Source organism: Lactuca virosa, chromosome 2, assembly GCF_052849685.1.
Source record: "Lactuca virosa cultivar CGN04683 chromosome 2, Lactuca_virosa_CGN04683_v6, whole genome shotgun sequence".
NCBI classification, from domain to species: domain Eukaryota; kingdom Viridiplantae; phylum Streptophyta; class Magnoliopsida; order Asterales; family Asteraceae; genus Lactuca; species Lactuca virosa.
Genome location: NC_136427.1, coordinates 93,064,489 through 93,085,872, shown reverse-complemented (window position 1 = coordinate 93,085,872; position 21,384 = coordinate 93,064,489).

Genomic DNA, 21,384 nt, shown 5'->3' with positions numbered 1-21,384 from the left:
AGGATTTGTCTTTTTTCATTCTTCTTCTTTGCATAAAATGATTGCTTGAGGGCAAGCAAAGCTCAAGTGTGGGGTATGGTGGTATAAAATTAAAGAACTCAAAATTTTTTAAACAGTATGAAAAACTCGTCGAGTCCATTTATCTACTCGGCGAGTTCATTTGAAAAATCACGATATTTTGCAGATTCGCGTATCTACTCGGCGAGTAGGTGCCCCTACTCGCCGAGTCCACGTATTAACCCGAAAAAAATTAATTTTTACATTCTGAAAATTAAGGTTTTAACCCTAATAGTAAAAACACATTCTCATTCATCAGCCATAGCCGCACGACGAGCGAGTTCCCTCTCAAGCCTTCATCTCCAATTTCTTGTGTTTCCCTCACAATCTCACCAAAAAGGTAACAATTTTCTGTTTAATCTTGTTAAAGTTTTAACCTTTGGTAGATTAATGATCATAATTTGTGCAAAATCGGATTTTGGAGTTTACTTCAATTCTAGGGTTTTGATTTTTGGACAAATTAGGTTGTTATAGATGAATTTTTTTGTGGATTAATTCTTAATAGACATACCTAGGTTTTTTTTTATGTAACTCACTTTTTTCACTCAAAACCTACATGCTTAAGCAGGGGCGCTCAACTTCAACCTTTATTGGTTAAAGTATTAATTTTCCTGGATACATTTCAAGTACACAATGCTAAACATATTGCATCCCTCAAACTAAGCGAGGTTGTATTTTTGTCCCATGATTTCACTAGAATAAAGGGGGCCACAAATGCATTATAACGTATATAGGCTCAACTAAACATTTGAGTCTTCTTGCAATCATCAAACATAATACTAGCATGGAATCCTAATTGCTTTACCAAAATTTCCTAAATTAATCCCAGCAATTTTAATGAATAAATTTCAAAATTATACCTAAATTAGGATTCTAATGTAACTAATATGATAACTAATATGATCAACCCCCTACCCCAAACTTAATTTATGCAATGCCCTCATTGCATATTATGCATGATATAGAAAATGACAAAGTAAAGAGGGAATTGGAACAAACTCCCCTGGGATAGTAGTCTCGAGGTTGATGTTCTTTATTTGAAGCTCCATCTTCAATTGACTTTAGACATGGGAACAGCTCATCCATGCCTTGGGTGTCATTCGTCTTGTGTGGTATAGCTCCAAGTATGCAGGAAAAGTCTCCGAAAATGATCGGAAAATGATGTTCAAAGAATATAACCAATGGTCGTGTCAAATGTTATCAAATCATCAGCTTGATAGTTGAAGAACGAGCAACTCGTCGAGCAGGTATGGAAACTCGCCGAGTTGTAGTGTAAATGACAGAAAAGTCGTGGTTTTTAACTTGGACTCGCCGAGTCCATAAAGTGCACTCAACGAGTAGACCGCTGAGTGGAAAAAATTATGAATTCTGCCCAGGTCCATTTCTGATGTAAGTGGGGAATATTAGACTAATATTTTCCCTCATTTTGCTTCAGTAAATAATCACTTAGTAACTTTTCTCTCAATCGGACTCAGGTCATGACTCGAAACTTCGATTTCTCTCTCGCCAAGACTCGATTTCTCACTTGGTTAGCTTTGACTCTAGACTCTTGCATGCATCCCTTAACCTCAACTAAAAAGATCAAAAACAAAACAGAAATGATAGGAAAGGAAAACAATAAAAATTCCTACTTAATCCTAACTACTTAAAGTTTAAACATCAACCAAACACACAAAACAAATAAAAACAATTGTCTTTAACAAAACCAAATAAAATCAAAAGATATCAATCTTCATCTTCATCTTCATCCCCTCCAACTCTGCTTCCTCCGGCTTGATTTCTCCTTTGACTCACCCTCTCTTCCTAACTTTTCACATAAGGATATTCGGGCCCGGGTCGTGGTGCAAGATTCATTTGTTCAAACAAATGGACAAATGACCCATGGTGGTAGTTCATGCTCCGACTAAGATCATCCTGGTACCTCCTCAATTCCACATTGTACCAGTCCATAGGCAGCTCATCATCCACCGGGATTACCGGTGGTTCTTCTCGCACATGTTCCCTTCGTGGTCTCACCCTCCGTCCCGGCTCGTCAGGTACCAAACCTCATCCTCATTTGGAATATCAATGCGTCCCCCACCATAGTCTACTATGATTCTTGCGCTTCTATATAGTGTGATGCTAAAAGGTGGTGTAGGAATCATTGTCAACACATTCGTCACCCCTTGCTCCAAGATCCCATATGTCCTAGCCAATTTGGTCATGAACATCCCTCCATTAATTTTAGAGGTGATCCTCTCTTTGACTGCCCCTTCCGCCAAGTATTTTTCCAAACAATAAGGCAAATTGCAAAACGTGTCGGGAGTAATGATGCTCCACAAGTAGAAAATGTCGAGGGTCGGGACTCTGTCATCGTCCTTTCGCATATTGATGGTGCTCGCGACAAGACGGTGGATCAAACGGTGAATGGGAGAACGGATGCTTCCCTCTTGAGCAGAAGAAGGAATATAAACCTGATTGGCGATAGTGTTCCACCAGGTAGCAGCAACCACTTCCTTGGGCAGGTCTTTATGGCAGTGTCCAAGGAAGGACTCGAAATTTTCAGACATGATTATGTGTTGGTCATAAATCCCTAACCTCCATGCAAGCTCGGCTATACTGCACTGGCGTAATTCCCCTCCAAGACAAAAAGTAATGATAGCCGGATTGTAGTAATCACTACCACCTCGGAAGGAGATGGTAGAGAAAAATTCCCAACATAATTCTTGATAAACTGGTTCTTGGATTCTAAATAGTCGGCTCCACCCATCACAAGTGATTGTCACCCCATCCTGTACAAAAGTTTTGACCAAGTACGGGGTCAATTCCTCCTCCAATACCGTCTGGCCAATCCGATGCTAATCGATCTCATTAGGCACATAAATTTCCTTTCTCTTGAGTGTGTCTAGCTTGTTCTTAGCACGGGCGAATGAGGATTTTGAAGTAATTTGTGGGAAGTTTAACCATGGGATGTCCCCATGACCGATTCGTCTTGAACTTTGGCCTCTCCTTGACATTTCTATGCAAAACAACACAAAACAGAACAAACCAAGATACCACAGAACATTAAAATATAAGAAATCCGGTAATTGCATCATGGACTTGTCGAGTCTACGAACAGACTCGGCGAGTCGCATGAACTGTGCAAGTCAATCTTCTGAATCGGACAAAATTATCCATCCAAAGCCATAAATTAGTCCAGGGGTTTGTCTACGTATGTATATTATGCATTAATCCATAAAAAATTTCGTCTATAACAACCTAATTTGACCAAAAATCAAAACCCTAGAATTAAAGTATACTCCAAAATCCGATTTTGCACAAATTATGATCATTAATCTACTAAAGGTTAAAACTTTAACAAGATTAAACAGAAAATTGTTACCTTTTTGGTGAGATTATGAGGGAAACACAAGAAATTGGAGATGAAGGCTTGAGAGGGAACTCGCTCGTCGTGCGGCTATGGCTGATGAATGAGAATGTGTTTTTACTATTAATGTTAAAACCCTAATTTACAGAATGTACAAATTATTTTTTCCGGGTTAATACGTGGACTCGCCGAGTAGGGGTACCTACTCGCCGAATAGATAAGCATTGTTTACTTGAAATGTATCCAGGAAAATTAATACTTTAACCAATAAAGGTTGAAGTTGAGCGCCCCTGCTTAAGCATGTAGGTTTTGAGTGAAAAAAAGTGAGATACATGAAAAAAAAGAGAGAGAATTACAAGGAAAGTTGTAAGAATTTTGGAGCAATCAAAGTGAAGATCAAAAGATCAAAATTCCGAAAGTTCAAAAGTTGATGATACCAAAAATCAACAAAAAGGTGGTGAATTCAAAGAAATCAAAGATCAAATATCAAAGAAGTGAAGAATTCCAAATAAGCTCTATAGTGGTATCAAAAATTTATAATTATCTGGATTATGTATGCTTGGGTTGCTCAACCATAAATACATTGAAGTTAGGAAGTTTTCTGCGGATGGATTCAGAGGGATGCATAAAATGAGCATTGTTCAAAAGAAGTGGGCGAGTGTTCATGAGGATTGTTAGTATTTAGAATTGAGGGGGTCCATAGGAAAAATTTTAGACACAAATGCATGCGTTGCGGTCTTGACATAATGGCTGGGTTGGATTGGGATTGTTTTATGTGATGCTAGTATGTTTAAAATTCAGTTTTGCTTGGGGGCAAACAAAAGTCAAGTGTGGGGTATTTTGATATGTGCATATTTAACTATATATTTCGATTGGAATTTTATTACTTTTTTGGCTAATTTATTGCAATTTATGAACAAAAGGTACTTAATTATGTTTAAATTGTATTTTCAGTCTAAAAGATGTGCTCGGAAGCAAAAGGAAGCGGGAAATGCAATCGGGAACTCAGGAATTGAAGAAAGAAGAAAAAAAAGTCAAAATCCTGAAGAACTCGGCGAGTTGGATCGTCTACTCGACGAGTCCACACGAATGTTCACGAAGAAAAATACAAGTCCTTGCCGTACACGAATTTTTAATAGGGGACTCGGTGAGTCGGTTATCTACTCGGCGAGTAGCCCCTGTTTTCTGAAGACTATAAATAGAAGCCAATTGTCGAAACCAAACCACTCTCTGGAACCCTTGGGGATTATTTTGCGACTAAAGGTGTTGTTGAAGCTTTGGAGTTCGTGGAGAAAACCCTAACCTTCAATTTTAAGGAGATTAAAGGAAATTTTAGTTTACTCTTCACTTTATCTCTTATTTGAACCATGTTTGAATTATTAGATCTTGTTTGTGAGTTACTATCTGCTGTAATTATGAGCTAAACCTTATATCTTCTGTTTAGGGTAGATAAATTTATAACTATGGATTGATTTGTGGTTAGATTAATTTTTTCTTGGTGAATTTTGTTTTATTAAGCTTGTTAAAGAACCTTATGCATTAACAACAACTATTTTCTGTTAATTAACAAGTAATTAAGCTGCATGAACATTTCATAATTGCTTATCTCATATGATTTATCCAAAAACATTGTTATGTGCCTAGGAATAGCGAACGTGAAACTAGGGTTAACTAGAAAATGGGTAAATTAGTGTGTGAGCTTGTGTGATAAACCGTTAACAAGAGGTTAATTGAATTAGTAATTTGGTTAGCTAATTACAAGTCTTATTTAACCCGAATAAATAAACTAGGAAATTCATTAGTTTAATCACTTGATCACTGCTTAAATTAATATGTTTTCTAAGGATTGGTAATAGCGAATGTAAACCTAATCACTTTAATCGGTAGCCAATAACAATTAATCCATTGCACTTGCCATAAAATCAACCATAGGAGTAAATGAATCGAACCTAAACAGAAGTCTACTGATTATTGAATTTAGTTGGTTTTCACTTGCTTAGCTGTTAGTTACTTAATTTGCGTGTTAGTTAATTTGTTAAGTTTCTATTCGTGCAAAACTAGAGAAAACCTTTTACTTTTATTACTTGTTTTAGTTAATTCTAGTCATTAGTTTAATTATCGTTCCCTGTGTTCGATACCCTGCTTATTTAATTATACCACCAATTGACAAGTCCACTGCCTTTGTGTGACTAAATTATATCTTAAAAGTAGGACTAAAACTAGTGCATTTATATACACATCAAGCCATATTGATTACTCATTATTCATTGTATAATGTTTAAAATAATCAACTTAATACTTGAACTAAAACAATAGTTGTCCCATGCTACAAGCATGCACACTATGTTTACCTATGGTCATTTCTTTGTGGAATAGATTAATTGAAAACATTTCAATGATGCTCATTTCACAATTCCAAATCCTTATAAAAAATGTAAGAATACAAGATTCTTTGCCAATCTTCTAGATTCTAAACTTATATGCAATGATCCTCTTGTAATGACTATGCACAAAAGTCACAAAGACTTGGCAACAGACATTACAAAGTATTCCAATTGAGAACAATTCCATGGAAACGAAGTCTCACATTCAAAGTACATTCCTTTGAACATCCTTCTTGCATTAAGTTTTCTAATCTTACACATATTTAAAGAATAACTTCCACTTATGGAAACATTTCCATATTCACATTTTGACTATCACTTCTGAACAAGAGTTGCCTCTTTTCAGAATATGTCAATGTGGTCCTTCCAAAATTAACACTATACTTCCAACTGTCCATGAGTAACCAATCTTTGGTAAGCCTCAGATTGTCCTCAACAATTGCTTAATCATTTTAGTCATATACAGTTCTGGTCCTTTTTCCCTCTTAATGCCCTAGGCATTTGGAAAATTCAGAACACATAGAAATATTATAGCATATGCAATCGATCATATACCCAAAGCATATGGGATACAATTCATAATGTCTCACATAAAGACATGATCATAGACCAGTCTTTTGTTATAATTTTTTCTGTTAGCCATGTTCTCAAAATTTGGACTATGAAGAGGGATGTCGTAATCATAATCGAATATTGAGAACGCAATTAATATTTCCATATATAGAATTTCCTTATGTTGAACCATTCCAACATAACATGCCTATATATATTTGACTAAATCTGGTTAAAATCTCAATCTAGGCTTTTATATTTGAAATGAAGTATGAATTCCTCTCCCTTAATTATAGTAAAACAACTTTTTAAACCCTGCAACTTGCGAATTGAAACTTTTGTTTTCTATAATTAACATTGATAACTTGCAATATCCATCATAATTGATTATGCTCCTACTAGCATAATAATCATTACTTTTACTAGCATAACATTTATGTTCCCACTAGCTTTGACATGTACCCAGAAATCAGCTGGACTTCTAGAAATCAATACTTATTAAACTTCATTACCAAAGTTCAAATTTTTGATACGAGATGCTTTGATAAGACTTTATCTAAACTGCCCAAAATCATACACATTTCCTTATATAGCTCACATGTGTGTCTAAACAATTTTAGAACTATGAAAAGGGATGTCGTAATCATAGTCTCAAATGTTTAGACCTTTGCCATTGCTCACAATTCGAATTATGAAAAGGGATGCCGTAATCATAATTGAATTTGAGAATGCAAATATCACAATTTCCATCTACTTAAAATCTTCTTATTGAAAGCGTTTCCTCACCATCATTTTCATGAATCGAAGAGAAACCTTATGACACTTAGATTTTATGGTGTATGTGTTCCTATCCATATGAATTTGTCAAAAACATAACCACAAGAGGAGGTTAGTTACAAATCCAAACTTATATGGACTGAACTCGTTCAATCTTAACTTCTTGCCACATGGCAGCACAAGGGCCTACCATTGCTTCCAAGTAGTTACACAAACAACTGAGAACTCATAGAACTCACATGCATAGTCAACTTTAACTGGAGTGGGCACAGAAACAAGAATATGTCAACACAATTGGCTATAAACCTCAAGTCGTGTGCTAGTGATAAACAATACCCTTGATTAGTTCTTGAAACTTTTCAAGATATTTAAGACTCCCACTGACCTCTTGACATATAAGATTCTCTTGTCAAGAACCATTCCTTGACAAAGCAAATATTCAAGAGTTAGTGCGGATTCTTATCAAGACAAACACTTCACACAATTGGCCTTAGTTGGTCTTTGTTTTATCCAAAACAACACAACTCACCAATTTCAAATGTACAAGAGTGAAAAACATTTTACTCTACATTTGATAAGTGTTTTAAACCTTCTTAACATTATGTTACTTAAGGCTCGATCTTCGAGTATTACTCTAAGAGTCAATTTTGGAACGAAGTATGATTCATCTTTTGATTTAACCATTTCAACGATTCATAATTCCTCCTCTTAGTCAAATAATTGCACTAAGATGTCCTTAGAAGATCAATTGTGATATGGTTTTTCCTAATCATTAAGATGATCATAAACCATGATACTGAAGTACTCTCCCATTTTTTCAGATAGGATAAACTTTTATCTTTCTGCCTAATTTGATTCTTCTCATTCGTCCTGCCATACATTGGAACTTTTCCAATGTTTCAGAATTATACTTAAACTTGTAAGCACAACCATATTAACTAAACTTTAGTAAATCATGACGAATAGCCTTATCGTTCTTTTTGGTGGACCTGATCAGTGCATAACCAAGTGTACCCGATCTCCTAGTCCTTCACTTGACTCACATACACATGTGAACAAGGAATTAGTCTTAATTTCCCAAAGATGAAAATTCTCATTCATCATACAATACAAGTTGCATGTTTCCAAGTTTCTATCCAACTGAAACTTGGGTGATGAGAATCTTTCCTTATTTGGTAAATTATGACACTACCACAAACAAAAGAATCAAATCCATTTTCCAATATTGCTATCAATGGAATCATATAAACAACAATTTTCACAAATCCCATTGTAAGGATACTTAAAATAAATAAAATCAAAAATTTTCCTTTTATTTTACAAATACATATGAAAACTATGTTGTTATCTATTCCTAAGCAGTCTGTCATAACTCTTAAGCAGCAACTCAAAATTTTGATCTTCGAATCATGTGATCGAAATCCATCTTCGTGATCAGATTCAGCATACTCTACTTCTAAGCTTCCTCTCCTTTTTTCGATTCTACAAAACATCAAAATGCGACCTATTCACATCATGTAATAAGAATCTCCAAATAGGAACTTAATAGAGTTAGATAGTGGACTTTACCTGAAGCATAGTCAAATTTTTGACTTTTGCCATCCTAGTGAACTTTCAGGTAAATAAGGCAGCTTCGCAACCAATGCCCCTTCCTTTGGCAATAGAAACATATGGACTCTTTAGTAATGGTACATGGGACTATCTCAGACTTACCCTTTCTCTTTACTATTTGGTTAACCGGGTTGACTATGGCTGATCCCTTTCCATTGGGAAGAGAAGACTTTTCTGGACTTCCAATGTTTCCATTTTCAATGTCCATGAAAGTTTGGGAAGTAGATCTTCCAATCAAATTTGCTTTACCAGTGCTCCAAATCATTTCTGATTCAGCAGCAACAAGCAAATAGGTAAGATCGATAAGGGTCATGTCGTGGTCTGTCACATAGTAGTCCCTTTAAAGAACCTGCTATATGACTTAGAAAGTGATTGAAGAACCCAGTCAACAGCCAACTTCCTTGAGACTTCGACACCCAACTCTCCCAACTTGTCAATATGTGACTTCATCTCCAAGATGTGAGAACATATGGACATTGCTTGCCAATAGGGATTGAATGACCTTGCACTTTTTAATAACTTATAGGTTAGGGAGAATAATTGGAGGAGGTGGAGGAAGTGAAGTATGATTTCCAGTCCCATTAATGCACAACAAAGGGATTAATCTTTCACCTTGATCGCCATTTGGGATATCATCTTCATTAGAATAGCTTTATCCAAAAGGATATATAAGGAAGACCATAGTTGTCATAACTAGACATCTATGAGGGAGAAATTCAAGCTTAGTTGATTTAAGTCCTTAATATAACACCCAATACGAAATATTAAGGCTAGGACCCAACACAATATTTTATAACTTGGAGAGGGATGCCGTAATCCAAGCTACAAAATATTTGAAGGTAGGTAAATGACAATTTACCAATTTCCACCATGAAAAACGAAATTTAACATTAGGTTTTAAATGAATTGAAACTCCTAGATCTTTTGAGATTCACTGAATTATTCAATGGCATGTTTAAATCTCAATTGTGCCCTTCAAGTTTGTGACTAGGATGCTGAGGATCACAAACAAGGAGTGAATAACCATGCAAATGAACTTAGTACACTTAATGTTACAACCTCCTAATCAATGTGTCGGTTAACCACACACGCTCCATTGATATATAATTAACATCAAGCTACCCTTTGACACACATTGTCAGTCCCAGATTAGTGTGCCAGTTAACCATACATGCTCCACTAACGACTTAACAAGGTGCAAAGTGCAATTTCATGGGTTAGCACCAAATTCACATTTTCCTAAAGTAACTAAGATTGGGAATTTAATAAAGTTTAGTTACTTTATATTTATCATTATACTTTTAATGAAGGGAGAATTAATGTACTATCCTACCCGTTTGGCTAACGACCCTCCACCAGTCAAGGAAGCGGTGGGTGAGAGTAGACACCCATTAAACTATCATTTTATAGGCAGTAACCTTATACTCCCCTTATAGACCGGCTTCGTGAATGAGGCCTACAAACGGTAAGACTGACTTACTCTTATACATATATATAAAATTAAGCCTATAATATTATAATAGTATAAAGGTTGAATTTTAAACTTTTAAAATTCTAAGGGTTGGAATTAAAGTATACATGGGGGTGGGGGGGACTTTACAAATTCCAAAACTTGAGGGGAAGTTTTGAACAATTCAAAAACTTTTGGTTTCCATAACTTATGAGTTTAATATGGTTTTTATGGAAGACTTTTCAAGTTCCATAACTTGAGGACAAGTTATGGAAGACATAAAACTATTTTATGATGACATTAAAATAAGACCTTTCATTTTTTTTTCATAACCTATGAATCTTAATGAACTTTTAAAAGAAAAACTCTTCATTTTCCATAACTTGAGGACAAGTTATGGAGTTCAGAAAAACCATTAAGATCAAATATTTCAATTAACACAATAATAAAATAAATTTTCCATGATCCAGATTAAACTCATAATAACAAGATAATTCATATCATGCAATTGTTGGGTTTTAGTATACTACAACATCCTATGCTGCACATACAACCCTAAATGCCTTGGATCTATGTTTTCTCTAATTATACATGTAATGGTGTTTCCAAAGCAGTAAGCCTATAACTAGCATGTAATTGACATAAACAATATAGAATGCTAGTTAAGATGACATACCTTTTATGTAACTTGAAACCTTGTTGTATTTGGCCTTAAGAGCTTAACACCAATAGTATGAAATGCCTCAAATGGCTCACAACACACCTAGGACAAAGGTGGCTCTTGAGAGAGAATCTTCATGCCCCAAAAACACCTCCATGAACTCCAAGAACTACAAGTAGTGGCATTTTTAGGTTATGGAGCACATATTTATATGTGGGATTCCATGAGTCATGGGTATAACCCAAATCCATACCCATGGGTATTATGATCCATGGTTCATGTGGCCCAACTCTTTATGTATCCAAACATAAACTTAGTCCAATATGGATCATAAGCCCAACACATATAAATATAACCAATTACCATAATTAGTCCCCATAGATTTAATTAGTCTCTTTTGATCACTAAATTAATGTGACAACCTGAAATTTCTATCTTGTAAAGCCACTCAATTCAATCAAAAGTCAGACTTGTTTTTGTTAACTTTTAGCTTTGTTAAGGGTCTATTTGAGAGTTCTAAGCCTAGTACACCCAAGGATTGTGTGTTAGGAAGTATTAACTTGAGTTCATTGAGTTGCAATCGAGACGGAACCACCTTCACAAGGAGTTCACGGCCGCAAACTAGGGTTCACGGCCGTGAACCCATGTTGGACGTGAACCCCTCTTGATAAGTATAGACTTATTTCATTATTCCTTCATTTCTCAAATCTTCAAGTCAAGAATTCTCCTTTCTCTCTCAAGTATCATCAAGGATATCCTCCTTGATCTTCAAAAGTATAAGTGATTCTTCCATCCTTACTTGATATCCTTCTTATTCAAGTGAAACCCTTTGATTTCATCCATGAATTCAACTCTTTTGGGTTTAGATCTTCAAATCACCATTTTTACACCAAGAACACAGACTTGTTCTTGGGTCGTGCACCTTCAAGACTTCCAATAAATAAGTATCCTTTCCATACACTTGTTATCCATTAGAAGCTCTTGAATCCCCATGAAACAAACACCTTTTAAGCATGATTCTTCAAGAGTTCATGGCCGTGAACCCTTCATTGGGCCATGAACCCTTCATGAAGATCATAGTGGCCGTAAACCCTTCAACCCATGGCCGTAAACCCTTAGTATGATCAAGCCTTGGTCCGTAAACACTTCATGTGTCGCCGTAAACTCTCCTATGGTCGTAAACACTTATAGTGTGGCCGTGAACACCCTTTCATACAATCATATGTGATTATAACACTTCATTACAAGTGTTTCCTAGTACCTAAGGTTGTTTCCTTACATTATTAGTTGTTATATACACTAATTGTATACATATATGTGTCATTATATGCTTAATAGGATCCGTTTGTGCTCGAGACTTCACTTTACGTACTTAGCATCCTATATCGATCTTTCATTCGAATCACTCACTACAGGTGAGTTTACACCCCTAAACTTATTTTTTAATGATTTTAAAAGCTTTTATGGGGGGGGGGGTACAAGTAGAAAACAATATAGTTATAGTATCAATCACATCTGATTTATAACTACCAAACAAAAGGATTTCTTAGACTTCAAAACTGTGTTATCAAACAAACTGTTTGATATCATTTTATAAACTTCTTCTATATTATATCATATCTGCCTATCTATTTACATATAAGTATGCTTTAACAAACTTAGGACTATTGCTAGTTACCTTGAATCCTGTTCCTTGTTTGGTTGTGGCCTAGGGGTAGGATCACTAGTCCGAATGTCAGTTAAATAATAGTTATACTTATTAAATACATATGTGGATATTAAACTCATTTTTAAGGATTATACTTAACTCAGTTGCTTGATAAGTAATTGAGTCTTTTCTATACATCAGTATCAGTCAAGCAATCATAAATAGTAAACTATAATAGGTATAGTTTAGAGGATTACTACTTACTACTTCTAGAACAGTGAAACTTACAAGAGTCAGTTCAAACATACTATACACCAGAACAGAAGGAACATACTATACACTAAAACAGAAGAAACATACTATACATTAGAACAGGAAGGAACATACATACTATATTATAACAAGAACAATGTAACATTAATGTGAGCCACTACTTCATGGCATGGCAATATACTGTTGTGTCACGTTTTGTAACCAGAGTCTCCTAGAGGGAGAGCGTGAGTTTGTGTATAGATCCATACAGGATTGACCATCCTACACCTTGCTGCTAGCTATAGTGGGACCTTCAGGTCTACGGGTGACAAATGTCATACCATTTCGACGTCTTTGATTGTCGTATTTTATACTAGTCAATCGAGTACGGTTATAATCTCATCACATTTTACCTTAATTAAACAAACTTCGTTTTAAGGTAGTTAGTGCTTCAGTAGTTACTTATTACAACATTACTGTACATTGTCATTTTCCCTTTACATTCATATAGTGATCTTCTCACATAAAAGGTAATTTAAACTATTTTCTGGTAATGATAGTCATATACTTGGGAAAACACTCACTTTTACAAAAGAACAAACATACAGAACAGTCGAGTCTTGGTAGAACACTACTCTCGATTTTAGTAGAAAATATAGGATTTTCTAGGAAGTATACAAACTTTACATCAAACACTTGCAAACACTTTCTTCAAACTTATACAAACATTTGACACTAAAATACTTATGAACTCACCATCTTAAATGCTGATCTACTCTTTCAAAATAACTTGTATTCTCAGGTTACCAGTAGACAGGTACACTGGACCGGGTTTTGAGAAGACGGAGCATGTTCAAGACTCATATTTTATTTTGATATATATATATATATATATATATATATATATATATATATATATTTGGTGTCGTACAAATACATTCAGAACACACTTGTATTAACTATATTATTAATGCAATGGATGATGTTGTTGCTTGTTTTACTATTATGCATTGTTATGATACAGAACATGACGTCCTTCGCCCCCGAACGTTTTCGCCGTTCTAGTTTGGGGGTGTGACAGATTCGTATCAGAGCTCTGTTTTTAGTGAATTGAGTATATCAAACCATAAAAGATATACAACTATAAACACATCGGGATTAAAACACTCTAACCAAGAGTTAATACTTTTAAAATGATAAAATATTTTAGTAAAGTATTTATACAAGCATTCATACTAGGATCAGTTCCATACTAGAACAGAACAAAAGTATTACGGTTGTTGGACAGCACAAGTAGGCTTGGGGACATATAATCACATCTGGGAGTGATATAGCCTGATCAACTATATCTTTCCGAGAAGTGATTAACATGTGCCTAGGAATGGTTGTGGTGTTGCAGCTAGTCTAAAAACTTACCAACTCTACTACAATGAAAACTTTAGAACATAAGATAAACTAAAAATACAGTAGGAGTATTTTGTGTTACTATAATTACTTATGTGCAAACTAAAAGGTCTATACTAGTATGTCAATAATTGTTGAGTGGATGCGCTAAGGTTATATGTGACTAAGGTGTCATAGACTTAGAATCTGTGATCTTTGCTTTACTTCATGTTCCTTGTTTGGTTGTGGACTTAGATTTAGGGTCACTTATTCGAGGGTCTATTTTATCTTGGTTACATATGATTGGTATGCACTACGCAAATTTTGGAGTAACTAGTAAGGATCATCTTATAATTATTTATAGAAGTACGTCTATTAACTACCTCTTTCACACCTTTCTCGCTTAGATAACATGGCTGGATTTCATCTCCCTGGCGACCCGTACTTTCCCGATCAAGGGCACGGTGGATGGATTGATGCAGATCTCGAAGAAGAAAACCCGGTGGTCCCAGCAGAAGAAGACCCCGAGGAGAATAGAACGAGGAGGATTTCCAAGAAGACTCGGACTCAGAACCGGAGGTCTATAACCCACCCCAAGTTTCTGAAAATCCTAACCCTCGTCCGGCTTTTCAAGGCCCGATGCCTCTGTGGGCGGTGAACTTGGGAAGGTGGAGCAACGAGCAGGGACAACCACCTCCCTATAATGGCGACATAAGCTTCTACAACCTGAATGAGGGAGGCTCGGCAGACAGAGTCCTTCCTATCATGGTTCGTCGTGTAGCTCGCAATGCTGAGCAGGGAAGAGCAAACTTTGACCAGGTCATGGAGATTCGTGCTAACTCCGGAGTGAACATAGTTCGTCTATGTCATCTGACCGATGACAAGAACTTTGAAAGGTCTCGCACTGACGCCGTATAGGTAGAGCTGAATGCCTGTCGATTTGAGACTAGTGATCTTCGTCAGAACCAGGTGGCATTGCAAAGGCATGTATGAGAAATGGAACAGCATCTGGCCGAATCCAGGGCTGAGGCAAGTACCAACCAGAACAACTCCCCTCGTGAGTAGAGCCTACTCTACTCTGTCTTTTGGATATAGCTTAGGTCTATGTATAGACTCTAGTATAAATTTCCTGTTTATCTTAAGACCTTGAACATTCAGTCTGTTAGGTCTTTGTGCTGTCAAAACTTTCTAAATTCTGGTGTGATGTAAGACCTACTCCAAGGTCATTTTTCCCGAACTTATTACATCTTTAAATACCAGTGATATTGACAGGCACCTAATCTCATGGGAAATCTTTATCCAAATGCTTTCATTCTTCTATAGTTAGATCTCTATTTCAATCATACTCTCATCTGTTTTGTTGGGCTATGGTGATTTAGTCCATGGATCACTCTCATTATTCTCACAATTGAATGCTTATTATCATCTTCATCTTTGTAAACTTTCAGTTGAAAGATGCCTCCACGTCGATCAGCGAGACGTAATCCTCCGATAACTCCAATTCAACCACCACTACCTCCTCCATAATTCGATCCAACAGCTATCCAAGCTGCAGTGGTTGCTGCTGTTACGGCAGCCCTAGCTCAATTCAACACGACCGGTACTAGCGGGAGTGGATCGGGTGTTAGCTCCACCCAAGGTGGTAGTCACGGGCACCCTAGGGAGTGTTCGTATAAGGACTTCACCAACTGCAAACCAAGAGCCTTCAACGGCAGCGGTGGGATCATTGCTCTCTCGCAATGGTTTAAAAAGACGGAGTCGATCTTTGAGATCTGCTCCTGTCCGGAACGGAGCAAAGTAAAATTTGCTACCTGCACCTTCGCGGACAGAGCCCTAACATGGTGGAATAGCCATGTCAAGTCACTAACCCTGATAGTAGCTAATGCAATGGGCTGGGAAGCTCTAAAGGAGCTTATGATTGAAGAGTACTGCCCGAGGGGCGAGGTTCAGAAACTTTAACAAGAACTCTGGAGCCTAACCATGAAGGGCTCCGACATAGTTTCCTATACTGCCAGGTTCAGTGATCTGGTGGCTCTATGTCCGGGAATGGTCCCTACTGAGGGAAAGAAAGTCGAGAGGTATATCTGGGGGCTGATGCCTCCATTTCAGGGGAATGTTTTAGCTTCAAATCCCACTACCTTTGACAGTGCCAAGCGATTGGCACAGCGGCTCATCGATCATGGAGTCTGCACACGGACAACATCAGCCCTTGCCATCCCAGAACCCTCCAAAGCCGCTGACAACAAGCGGAAGTTTTGGGACAACAAGAAGAAGAACAACGAGGCGCATAACTCCGCCAAAAAGCAGCAAGTCGTGGCTGTGCATGCCATGATAGCACCTACTGCCACTGCGCCGGTGAAGCAGTATACGGGAAGCTCTCTAAAGTGCAACAAGTGCAGCTTCCACCACAATGGACCCGGCCGGGAAATGCAGTGCACGAACTGCAACAGGAAGGGGCACACTGCCCGTGTCTGCAAATCTTCGGCTAGGCCAATCACCCAGGTCCCTGGTGCTGGAGCAGGCCAAGCTTGCTACGGATGTGGCGAGGTGGGTCACTTCAAGAGGAACTGCCCAAAGGCAGGGAACGCTGGCGCAGTGGGAAGGGTTTTGGCGATAGGCCACGAGGAAGTGGTGGCAGACCCTACAATGATCATTGGTACGTTTCTCCTCAATAACTCTTTTGCATGCATACTGTTTGATAGTGGAGCGGAGAGGAGTTTCGTGAACCAGAAATTTCCACACTTACTTAAACAACAATCACACGCACTTAAAGAACCGTTCACTGTAGAAATGGCTAACGGAAAGACTGAGAGCACTAGTTGTGTATACATAGGTTGTACCCTAACACTAGATAGCCATTCATTTCCAATCTACCTCATGCCTGTCTCAATTAAAAGTTTCGACGTCATTATCGGCATGGATTGGTCGAGTCTTCATCGTGCCGACATCATGTGTTTTGAGAAGGCCGTTCGTCTTAATCTACCGTCGAAGGAAACCCTAGTTATCTATGGCGACAAACCAGACACGAACCTTCGTATCATCTTGAGCATACAAGCCCAGAAGTACTTACGAAAGGAATGTCATGCATTCCTTGATCATGTAGTCGATATGAGCCAAGAGACGAAGGGCATAAAGAACATCCCAGAAGTATGCAAATTTCCCGACATCTTTCCAGAAGAACTACCAAGATTACCTCCTCAACGTCAAGTCGAGTTCAGAATCGACTTAGTTCCAGGGCCTACCCCTGTAGCAAAATCGCCTTATCGACTAGCACCAGCTGAGATGCAGGAGCTATCCGGTCAACTTAATGAACTGCTCAGCAAGGGATTTATTAGACCTAGCTTCTCACCATGGGGAGCGCTGATCTTGTTCGTGAAGAAGAAAGAAGGATCGTTCCGTATGTGCGTCGACTACCGAGAACTAAACAAACTAACCATTAAGAACCGATACCCTCTACCACGTATAGACGACTTATTCGACCAACTGTAAGGGGCAAATTACTTTTCCAAGATTGAACTGAGATCCGGGTATCACCAATTACGAGTGTTAGAGGAATATGTTCCCAAGACACCCTTCCGAACTCATTATGGACACTACAAGTTTGTAGTGATGCCATTCGGATTGACCAATGCGCCCGCAGTGTTCATGGACTTGATAAATCGGGTGTGCCGTCCTTACTTAGATCAATTCATTATCGTATTCATCGACGACATTCTTATCTATTCTCGTAGTAAGGAGGAACATAGTCAACACTTTCGTCAGATTTTACAAACCCTACGAGCAGAGAAGCTTTATGCGAAGTTCTCTAAGTGCGAATTTTGGATTCGAAAAGTCGAATTCTTGGGTCATGTGGTTAGCAAAGAAGGAATTCACGTGGATCCTTCTAAAATTAAGGCCATTGAGAACTGGTCAGCTCCGAAGACGCCTACAGAAATTCGTCAATTTCTAGGCCTCGCTGGCTACTATCGCAGGTTTATTCAGAACTTCTCTAGGATCGCAAAACCACTCACTACATGACCCAGAAAGGTGTGACCTTTGACTGGTAAGAGAAGCAAGAGAAGGTGTTCCAAACGCTAAAGCGAGCCTTATGTAGCGCACCGATACTATCCCTCCCAGAAGGGATAGAAGACTTCGTGGTTTATTGTGATGCATCCAACCAAGGGCTTGGTTGTGTTCTTATTCAACGAGGAAAGGTCATCGCATATGCCTCAAGACAGCTAAAGACACACGAAGTCAACTACACCACACATAATCTTGAGTTAGGAGCAATGGTATTTGCTCTGAATATCTGGAGACACTACCTGTATGGTACAAAAAGCACTATCTTTACAAACCACAAAAGCCTTCAACATATATTCGACCAGAAGGAGCTCAACATGAGACAACGACGGTGGGTCGAGCTACTCAGTGACTACGAATGCCAAATTCATTATCATCCCGACAAAGCCAACGTAGTAGCTGACGCCCTAAGTCGGAAATAATACTCCGGCCGTAGAGTAAAATCATTGACTATTAGTATCCATTCACCTCTATCCACACAAATTAAGGAGGCTCAGCTTGAAGCCTTGAAGCCTGAAAATGTGGCGGGTGAATCCATTAGAGGAATGGAAGGGTGGCGGAGCCTTGTACCTCAAGGATCAGATCTGGAAACCTAAGCTCGGTGGTTTCAGAGACGTGGTCATGACCGAAGCACACGATACCCGATATTTCGTCCACCTAAGTTCAGATAATATGTATCTGGATCTTAAAAGGTTATACTGGTGGCCTAACATGAAAGAAGAGATTGCTACCTTCGTAAGTAAGTGTCTTACTTGCGCCAAGGTTAAGGTCGAATACCAGAAACCCTCATGTTTACTTCAACAACCGGAGATACCGGAATGGAAGTGGGAGCGGATCACAATGGACTTCATAACCAAGTTGCGCAAGACAACGGGTGGTCTCGATACCATTTGGGTGATCGTGGACACGTTAACAACGTCTGCACACTTCCTGCCTATCAAAGAAACTGACAAGATGGAGAAGCTAACAAGAACCTACATTAGGGAGATTGTATGACTGCATGGTGTTCCCATATCTATTATCTCCGATGGAGATAGTAGATTCACTTCAAGATTCTGGCAATCGCTACAAAGTTCCCTAGGAACTATTGATGGGTTTTGAGCATTCTAACACTCCTAAGTGTACATGCAACCCTAAATACCTTGGATCTATGTTTTCTCTATTATACATGCAATTATGAACTTTCAAGGTATTACCCTATCTAGCATACAATACTTGATACTTGGGTAATCAAATGGATATAATACATACCTTTATTTGATGTAGCTTGTCTCCATGAAGCTTGAGTGCCTAGTGCCCCAAGTGTGACACCTCAAATGGTTCACACAACACCAAATGCACATGGAATGACTTGAGAGAAATGGAACACTCCTTGAAATCGTCTAGCCCTCATATTCACATATTAGTGCACGATTTCTTGAGCCATGGGATTCTTTTATATGGTGGCTATTAGGGTTACACCATGTAACTCATAACTTTACCTATTCCTTATGCTCCATGGATTTTAACCTCCATGGAGTATCCATGGGTCACCCCATGGACTTAGTCCAACATAAGGAATCTTGGATCACAAGCCCACATATATAAAAATGAATGATTTACACAATCAACCCATATATTTAATTAGTCTCCTTTTGATCACTTAATTAATTCCAAATTAATTCTTGATCAATACTAATTAAATAACCTTATTAATATATTAGAACTTATAATATATTAACCAACCTTAAGTGTTATTTCTCTCATTATAGTCTATCCAAATGCATGATGCCATGCAACCCAAATGGACCATGCCGGGTCGGGTCAAGTCTTACCAATTATAGTTATAGACTTAGACATTAATCCAATAGTCTCCCACTTGGATAAGTCTAAAACTATTATTGCGTATGACTTCAGGAACCGATCAGCAATCGTAGCTCTCAAAAGCTTCTGTCGAACTCTGACCTTGTCGATGAACTCTGACCTTTGTCAATGACTTGTCCATTAGATAAGGGATCATATATTCCTCCATTCTAGATATCATATGGACTGAGACATGGATTATCAATCATTCTCTCTGTCTATTTGTTGTTTCCCGATTTCCGATTCATGATGACTGACTGATTGAACAAATCAAATCAGTCCTAGCTTGGCCAAGCACTCACATGTGTCATCGCTAAATCATCGAGGGGCCCACAGATATCGCTTTTATCCCGAAGGTAAAAGGAATGGATAAACTTCGACTCATATGGCTTGTTCTACTACTTGTTGAATCATACACAAAGGCACATTTTATAACATCGAGTTACCAATGCGTTTTCGTGCAATCAATGTACTATCAACTCATAGTAACAACTCATATCTCTAGGTTTGAAGAATATACGATATTATCGTCTCATGATCACTCGTGATAAAATCCATGAAGTGATTCAAATGAGCGCGGGTTGAATCCAATACTCAGAACTTATGAGCACTCATGAGTGTTGTAGCACCACTTTGTCCACCAACTTGGACCTCTACAAGCCAACCCATGCCAGTCTTGATTCATATCTACTTCCAACATATGACCGACTGTGGATGGTTTGAATAACTTAGTCATTCAGGAAGAATAACCTAGTTTATTTTGGAAGTCAAAACATGCAAAATGAAACACAAAAATAAATGAATCTAATATGGTATCAAACTATGAATATAAATAAAACACTTTTTATTTATCACCATACTGATTACTCATTATTCATTGTTTCGGTTTTATCAACTTTATACTTGAATTTAGAAAACACTAGTTGTCCCATGCTCCAAGCATGTACACTATGTTTTTCTAAACAATAACTTTGCAATACATCAAGTATGCACTCTATGTTTGTCTATGATCCTTACTTTGTGAAATAGATCGATTGAACGTACTTTCAATGATTCTAATTTCACACTCCCAAATCCTTATCGAAAAATGTAAGAATTCCAAATTCCTAACATTTACCAAAATATGTTTAGATTTTAAACTTATATGCACAGACCCTCTTGTAATGAATATGTACAAAGTCACAAAGACTTGTCATCAGTCATTACAGGTTATTCCAATGGAGATCAATTCCATGGAGACGAAGTCTCAAAGCACATTGCTTTGAATATCCTTCTTGCATTAAGTCTTCTAATCTTACATATATAACTTCCACCTATGGAGACAACTCCATATTCTCATTTTAACTATCACTTTTGAAC